This window comes from Diorhabda sublineata, chromosome 6, assembly GCF_026230105.1.
Source record: "Diorhabda sublineata isolate icDioSubl1.1 chromosome 6, icDioSubl1.1, whole genome shotgun sequence".
In the NCBI taxonomy this organism is placed as follows: Eukaryota; Metazoa; Arthropoda; class Insecta; order Coleoptera; family Chrysomelidae; genus Diorhabda; species Diorhabda sublineata.
The window spans coordinates 8910374-8918395 of NC_079479.1; positions in this window are offsets into that span (position 1 = coordinate 8910374).

Here is an 8022-nt window from a genome sequence, read left to right on the forward strand (position 1 = left end):
CTTAAATATACATAATTTGACATGATTCGATCTTAATCAACGTCTTAATCAATTAACGAAATGTAACAATCGACATCAATCGACTTGTTATTCGACAATATCTGACAACAGCAGATGCCACGTGGATATACATGAATTGATGTGACTCAACCTCAATCGACCTCAATAGATATCAGGAGATACCAAATTAACATAAGGCAACAATTGACATGAATATACATGATTTGATTTCACTTGACTCCAATCTTGGTCAATGGACATCAGAAAACATCCATCACATTATCGACTATACTCGTTTTAAATGGATTGTTAATCGACAAAATTTGACAAAAGTACGTACCTGAATGTAATTTGCCCTCAATAGACATCAGAAGACATCAATCAACATAAAGTGACAATCGACATGAATCGGCTTCAATGGATGCAAATCGACTATATTTGACAGAAGTGAATGAAAATACACCCAAATATATGAGAATTGATGTGATCCGACTTCAATCAGTGTCAATAGACATCAGAAACTCTCAAGGAACATAAAGTGAGAATCAATCTCAATCGGCTTCAATCAATGCAAATGTACAATAACTGACGAAAGTAAATGCCAATTCTCCCACATAAATAAGAATTGATGTGATTCAACTTCAATCAACGTCAATAGACATTGAAAATTGTTAATCAATATAAAGTGAAAATTCACATCTAAATAATTAATAATAATAAACAAATCTACAATATCTGACGAAAGTGAATGCCACTGGCACAATTTGGACTTCACCACATCAATTATAATGATTCTAAACTTCGAAGGCAACCGAAAAGATTAGTAAGTTTCGTTCAAGAATTAACAAGGACCCGAAAATTGAAATGCGACAAGCCTAGAAGGAATTCTGTCTCACCGACTAGGCTACCAGAATTCCCAAGAAGTCTTCCACGTGAACATGGTCATCGTCCTTTACCTACTTCGCGTCTCAATTCTGCTATGGAAGAAATAAAAAATCGTTTTTATTTATATTTGGATGATCTTCAGATTTTATGAATTTCTAAACATTTTCTGCTTCGTCTACGAAGAGCGTTTGTTGCTCTCCCAATTGATTCATTTCTTTCTTCTTTAATATGGGCTGCAGTAATCTCAATTCATCTAAATAGTGCATCCCGTGTGTCCACTTTTATTTTGTAGACTTCATTTCTCATCCAGCCTCATAAACAAAAATCTAGTGGTGTGAGGACTGGAGATCTTGCAGGCCAATTAATGGGACCACCTCGACCAATCCAACGCCCTGGAAAACGTTCGTCCAAATGTTGCTTGACCTGACGAGAGACATGTGCAGGAGCTCCATCGTGCTGATAGTACATCTGCTTTCTAATATTTACAGGAACATCCTCTAGTAGGCCTTGTAATTCATTTTGTAATAAATTTAGGTAGTTGTCTCTTGTGAGACGATTCTCCAAAATGAAAGGGCCAATTGAATAACTGTCAACCATACCACACCAGACGTTTACAGAAAACTGATGTTAAAAATTGCTTTCAACTGTTACGTGGGGATTTTCGTCCGACCACACATGATAGTTACGAGTATTATTAATGCCATCACGGTTAAATATAGCTTCATCCGTATGTATACTCGATACAACAACGATGATTATTATTTATCCACCGACAAAACTCCATACGGTTAGCGTAATCCTCTGGTTGTAGGTGCTATAATCTCTGTACGTGATAAAGATATAAATCTTGTTCGTGGAATGTGTTTTTCACCCTTTTTTGTGGAATTCCCAATTGAGTGGCAATTCTCCGTGAGCTAGTAGCTGCATCTTCTTCTACTAGATGCAGAATATTTTTTACTTCTACCAAACCTTGTCGAGTAGCGCGTTCAGATGATATGTCAGCACTGGGAAGCTTACCAGTCTCGCACAATTTGTTTAAAAACTCTAATAAATACGTTTTTATCAGGATATCTTTTGTGTGGAAAACGTTGACGATATTCTTCAGCAGCAGCTGTGGCATTTCCACTACAGAAACCATATTTGCATATTCTAAATTTGAATAAGTATCTGGCATTTTGCAACACTAACAATCACATAAATTCGAAATTAAACGCTCAGATACTGTTACTGTTCATTTTAAAACGGGCTATTCGTAAGAATACCTTTTAAATACCTATTCAGCCATATCAATATGTACAGTAATTGATTTTTGTATTTGTTTAAAAAATTTTATTATTACAATAATATGTATTACACATTAAATACAACGAAATCTAAATTAAGTCCTCAAATTGTTTACCTTCAGCTAAAATACAATGAGAAAGACGTGCCGCGAACTCTTCTCGAGCCTTCTCTATAACTTCCGGAGTTATTTGTGCAATCTCAATACGTATCCTTTCTTTGAGTGCATTTATATTTTATGGTCTATTTTGGTACACTTTACTTTTCAAGTATCTCCATACAAAGAAATCAAGAGGAGTCAAATCAGGTGACCTAATCGGCCATTCTATTATTCCTCTTCGACCTATCCACCGATTTGGAAAGACATTGTTCAAATAGTTGCGCACCAATACAGCATTGTGTGGAGGCTGCAGCCATAAATCATTTCTGTTTGGAAACAGCCGGTTCAATTCAGGTAGAAAGAAGTTTTGAAGAGATTCTAAATATCAAGGACCTGTTAAGGTTTCTTCGGAAAAGAATGGCCGAATAATCCTATTATCTATTATTCCAGCCCAACTTTCAGCTTTCTCTGGGTAATGAGTACTGTACTCTTGCATCCAGTGTGGATTTTCTGTAGGTCAGTACCGATAAGTTTGACGATTGACATGACCGTTTGGTAGAAATGTAGCTTCATCCGAGAAAAGAACCTTTTTTAAAAACATCGGATCTCTGTTATTTTATTCCATCAAAATTTCACAAAACTCAATTCGTCTATCAGAATCATCTTCCATAAGCTCTTGTACTAAACTTACTTTGTAGGGACGCCACTTTTCCTTTTTTAGCTTTCTAAGAACTGTTGAATGGTCCATGTCATTATCTAATGCCACTTGCCGTGAACTGGTATGGGGATTATCTTTTCTGATATTGGTTTTCTACTACCTTTAGGGAGGTCTTTGACATGACCTGTTTCACTGAGTTTCTTCTCAATTTCGCTTTTAGTGGATTGTGAAATTAGTTCTCGGTTGGGGTATTTATTATCAAATAACGTACATACTTCTTTCTGCGTACGTGCTTTATCTCCACAAACAATCATTATTAGAATTTCAATTCTTTGCGTTTTAGTTAGCTTCATGTTGATAGATACAAAGACTTTTTGAATTCGTCTAATACAATAAATACTATCAATCATTTGACAGAAAGTTAATTATGTCCAAGTGTTAATGTTGACGTTGATAAGGTAACTAGATATTTAAAAAAGGTAAAAAGTAGGTAGATAAGACATTTCATTACCATTGACGTCCTTTACAAAATTTATTTTTGTGTGTCAATAAATACATCATACCAATACTTATACATTTTATTAAGAAATCTGTTGTAATTTCATAAATAATATTTGTGGCAATACGCAAATCAATTAAAAATTATTTTTTAATAATAATTTAAATTAAGTTGTCTAATCGCTTAATAATTTCATGGATTTATTTTTATATTCTTCTGATTTCGTGATAACAGTTTTATTAGATTTATCTGATTTCAAAATTTTGTGATCTCTGTTTTGATTGATGAATTTTTTAGTTTTAATTATATTTTGGGGTTTGATATTGCTCTGTTGATATTTGTTTTTCAATTTATTTTTTAAATTAGTGATAATATTACATTTATCAGATCTTATTTTATTTTGAATTTCGTTATATATATATATATATATATATATATATATATATATATATATATATATATGATTAGTGTTGCACTCAATATCACATAAGATATTTTGCACAGATAATTCTTTGTCAATAGAAATATTTTGTGCAAAATGGGACCTAAAGATAAAACTTCTTTCACTTCATCTGGTATGACAGTATCAGTTAAATTTTCGATCCAACGTCCCAACCAAAGACAACATTAAGACATTTCTTGGAACAACTTCTAATTGACTCTATTTGTTACCAAAGGTTGGTAAACGCGACCTGTAACAGGAATTCTTCTAACTAAAATTTACATTTTTAGAACATTTAGATTGGTTTAATATATCGCTACTTCAGAAACTTGCACAGTGCACTTGTACAGAACATCAGCAGTAATTAACGTCAACAAAACTAGTGATCTGATAGCTCTGAAACGCCCTGGTGAATGGCAAACCAGCGTAACTGCTAAAAGATAGAAACATATTGTGAAATCTGTAGGATCCTCTCATGTATCTTCCCCAAGCTAATAGCCGCCATTTTGTGAAACTACAGTTGCAGCAGCAAAGTTTTGTATCAACTGAGGAACATAAAATAGTCAACAACCGTCTGCAAGCACTAATTTATTTGCACAACTGTAGTAACTTTACCATGAACTTTAATTGAAAAAATACTAAATGTGTTTTTCTGCAGTTGTCGGAACAATATCTTGTACAGCCCAATATACTATTTAAAATTTTTTCTTTTAAGAAAGCTGGATGGTACAGATATTGACAGTTATAGCAAGTTCGTTCACTTATGTTAAACGTACCGAAAGACTTTGTTCCAAGACATTAGAATTATCTTTCTAGCCAATTTTGACAAGGGCTGGATTATGGCGTACAGTTTTTTCTTCCGTGTTAACTGTGTCATAAAGACGGCCGTAGAACGTGATATTGTGTTCACTGTGAATAGGAATGTATACAGGACTCTTGGAGCAATGGTTTGACGACTATAGCTTAGTAACTAAAATTCGGAGGGATAGGTAATTTTTCTACTTATTTTACTTCTAGGATGAAATTTCTGTACATACTTTATTGGAAAGATTTGTTCTATTAGACTCAAAGAGAATATATTAATAAGAGTTTTTCGTTGTCAAAATTTTGCTCTGTTGATCCTTTCGGATTTCATTGAACAATCTGTAGGTATCCTGACGTCTCTCAACATAAAATTCATACAAATACGCAAATTACCAGTGTTATCTATCCACCGTGCTGAAACAGACATTGTACTCTCAATTTCCAAGAAGATTCCTCATTGCTTGGAGTTGAATTATTCTCACATCATTTTTAAAAGGTATTTATTATTTTATTATAAAACATTAAACCATCAAATCCGTCAATAATCAAAATATTTCACCTTAAAGTATAAAATTGAATGTGAATCAAAAAAATTCTACGTTTTGGACCTAAATCCAAACTCTGACTACTTTTCTAGTGGCTATTACTATTACTTCTAGTATTATTTTCTTACAGAATTATTCCTGCTTAAAAATTTGTTGGAGCTTATAATAATTTTCATATTTTCTTCCTCGGGTATATTGAATTTGAAAATATTATCATCATATATCGAACTTCATTAGCATTAACACATTCCACGAAAAAACACATGATAAGCCGAGTATGTATCAGTGAAACTATCGTTTTTTGAATACTATCATCGTCATCGTTTGAAATTCAAATGGAGGTATTTGCGTAATCTTGACATATTTTGGAATCTGATAGATATTCATGGTATATCATATGAAACTTGATTTTATTTTGGACAACAGTTTTATTACGTACTTCATAATGTCATATTTAATATTCATTTTTCATTCAACGTTGATTAATTTAGGATGATTATTACAAAAAGTTTCAAATAAATGAGAAAAATATAAAGTCTCTCTGTCATACAATTCGAACATCCTAATTTGGCACTCAAATATACGTGATTTAGAAACGTAAAAAATGACCAAATGGACTGAAAACAAAAATTCGAAAGAAAACGTTACAAATATTAATTTTTTGGTAAATAGCAATGCCTAAAGTACTTATAACTAATTTTAACTAAGAATGGGTTTGAATACGATGTTGGGTTTAGATTTTTAACTGATTGGGCACGACGCACAGTGCGGCGCTCTTATGGTCGAAGTGGACATTATTGACTGGCTTTTAAAGAAACTGTTGTTGATAACTTAAAAAACAATATATTAAAGATCTTTGAATACAATTAACGTTTTTTTTTAGTTATAAAATAATAATATCACAACAATAAAATTTACAATGCATAGATATATCTGAAAATTATATTGAGTCACTGCTCGTTGCAGAGCCGGACTTAGAGTCATCGTGGCCCCCGGGCCAAAATACTTAAGGGGCCTATGTAAGGCGGGCGTTTTACGTGAATTCTTACATCAAGTTGATTTTTCATTATAGTCAATTTATTCATTATTTCTAACTAAAAATAGTACAAAATTACGTTCATAAATTAAAAACATTTTTTTCTTATTTTGCTACCTACAAATTCTTCAATAACACTAGTGCAGTCAATCGATTTCAGTAGCTCATTTTCAATACACAATACGCTATATTGATTTAGTTGGCTATGGATGTATTTTTTCGCTTGCATTCATATGTTTAAAAATCAATCATATGGCCCGCAGTGGGGGGCCTCGCGACGAGCCATATGATATGAGTCCGGTTCTGGCTCGTTGATATACTCTCATCAGATGACGTAGATAAGGATAAGTTGTCCAGTTGTCCAAATTAAAGTGAATCCAAAGAATATTCGTTATCGTCCAAAAGATATTTTTTAATATCCTCTAAAGTGTGCTTTGAATTTCGTTGGCTTGCTTTCCTGCTTGCAGATATTAAAGGGTCCGAAGATATTAAAAGATGATTTAAAAAATCAACATTAGAATTGGCCCTACTGTTTTACCGCGACTTTATGGGTAGCCTCCAAAGCCCCCTCAGAGAGCATTCCAATTGGAATATCAATTTATCACTTCGCAGCTATGAAATAAAACTTTATGCACACTAGACGGCATATAATACCAATCATAGTTCTCCAAATGTTAATGTGTCTTTTAATAAAACTCCAAATGTGCCACGATCCACGATAGCAGCGTAAACAGCAGAAACTCTATCTGGTCCTTTGGAATTTATCCAAGTTTCCAGAACATCAATGTTTTTCAGGTCTATGATGTTTTCTGAAAGAAATAAACATTCAAAGCAGCTCAAAGCAGGAATGATATATAAATTCATGATTTATATTTGTTACGAAATCAGATTATTTCAAGAACTAAGAATGTTTTCGGTCGAAATTGAAAATGTCGATTTGAAGTTTTTCTTAAATATTATAAAGATATCAATGAAAAAATGTTATTTAAATATTTTAATGAAAAAAGTTATTCTAAAGTATTAATGTAAAATAGTTATTACTTACCTCCTTCGATGCCTACCATACTAAAAATTCAAGTGACTTTGATGTGTACTTAACATTAAATACTACTACCACTAAATTGAAATTGTTTCGATGAGACAGATAAGCGATCTGACACTTGCTCAAACATAATTTCTATCCTATGTTTTTAAAATATGCTTCAATTCCGTATCATACAATTCATTAGTATGAAAGGATTACTAACGGAAAACAAGTTGGAAAAAATAATTGCATTTGTGACTTTTATTCACAAGCTGCCGCAGTGTGCGACGTAACATGAATTTTGCAATATACCTCACGTCTCTAGCGCTCATAATAGCGCTGATATAAATTTTATAAAAGTGGTGTATTTTGACTCAGTTCTCCGCCAATCTCTTGCTTACGTCCCTAGTGCCGATCGAGTTTCGCCCGCCAAGCTACAGCAGCATCTACATCATATTGTTGTTTTAATATTCTAGTGCGTCATGTCATATTAGTCGTATCCTTTGTCAGGATGTCGATACCAGAATTGACAATAGTTCAGTATAGATATTGTACCAAAATATACTAGCACTACTATTATTGTACCACTACATCTACGACCACTTATGAAAATGATAGATTGCACACTCATTTTTACCTAAGAAAGTAACTTATTTCACACATACTAAAAAATAACAAAGCATACATGTGTTGAAACGCTTCTTTTTCTTATGTTATATATGGTCGCGAACGATAGAGGGAATACGCG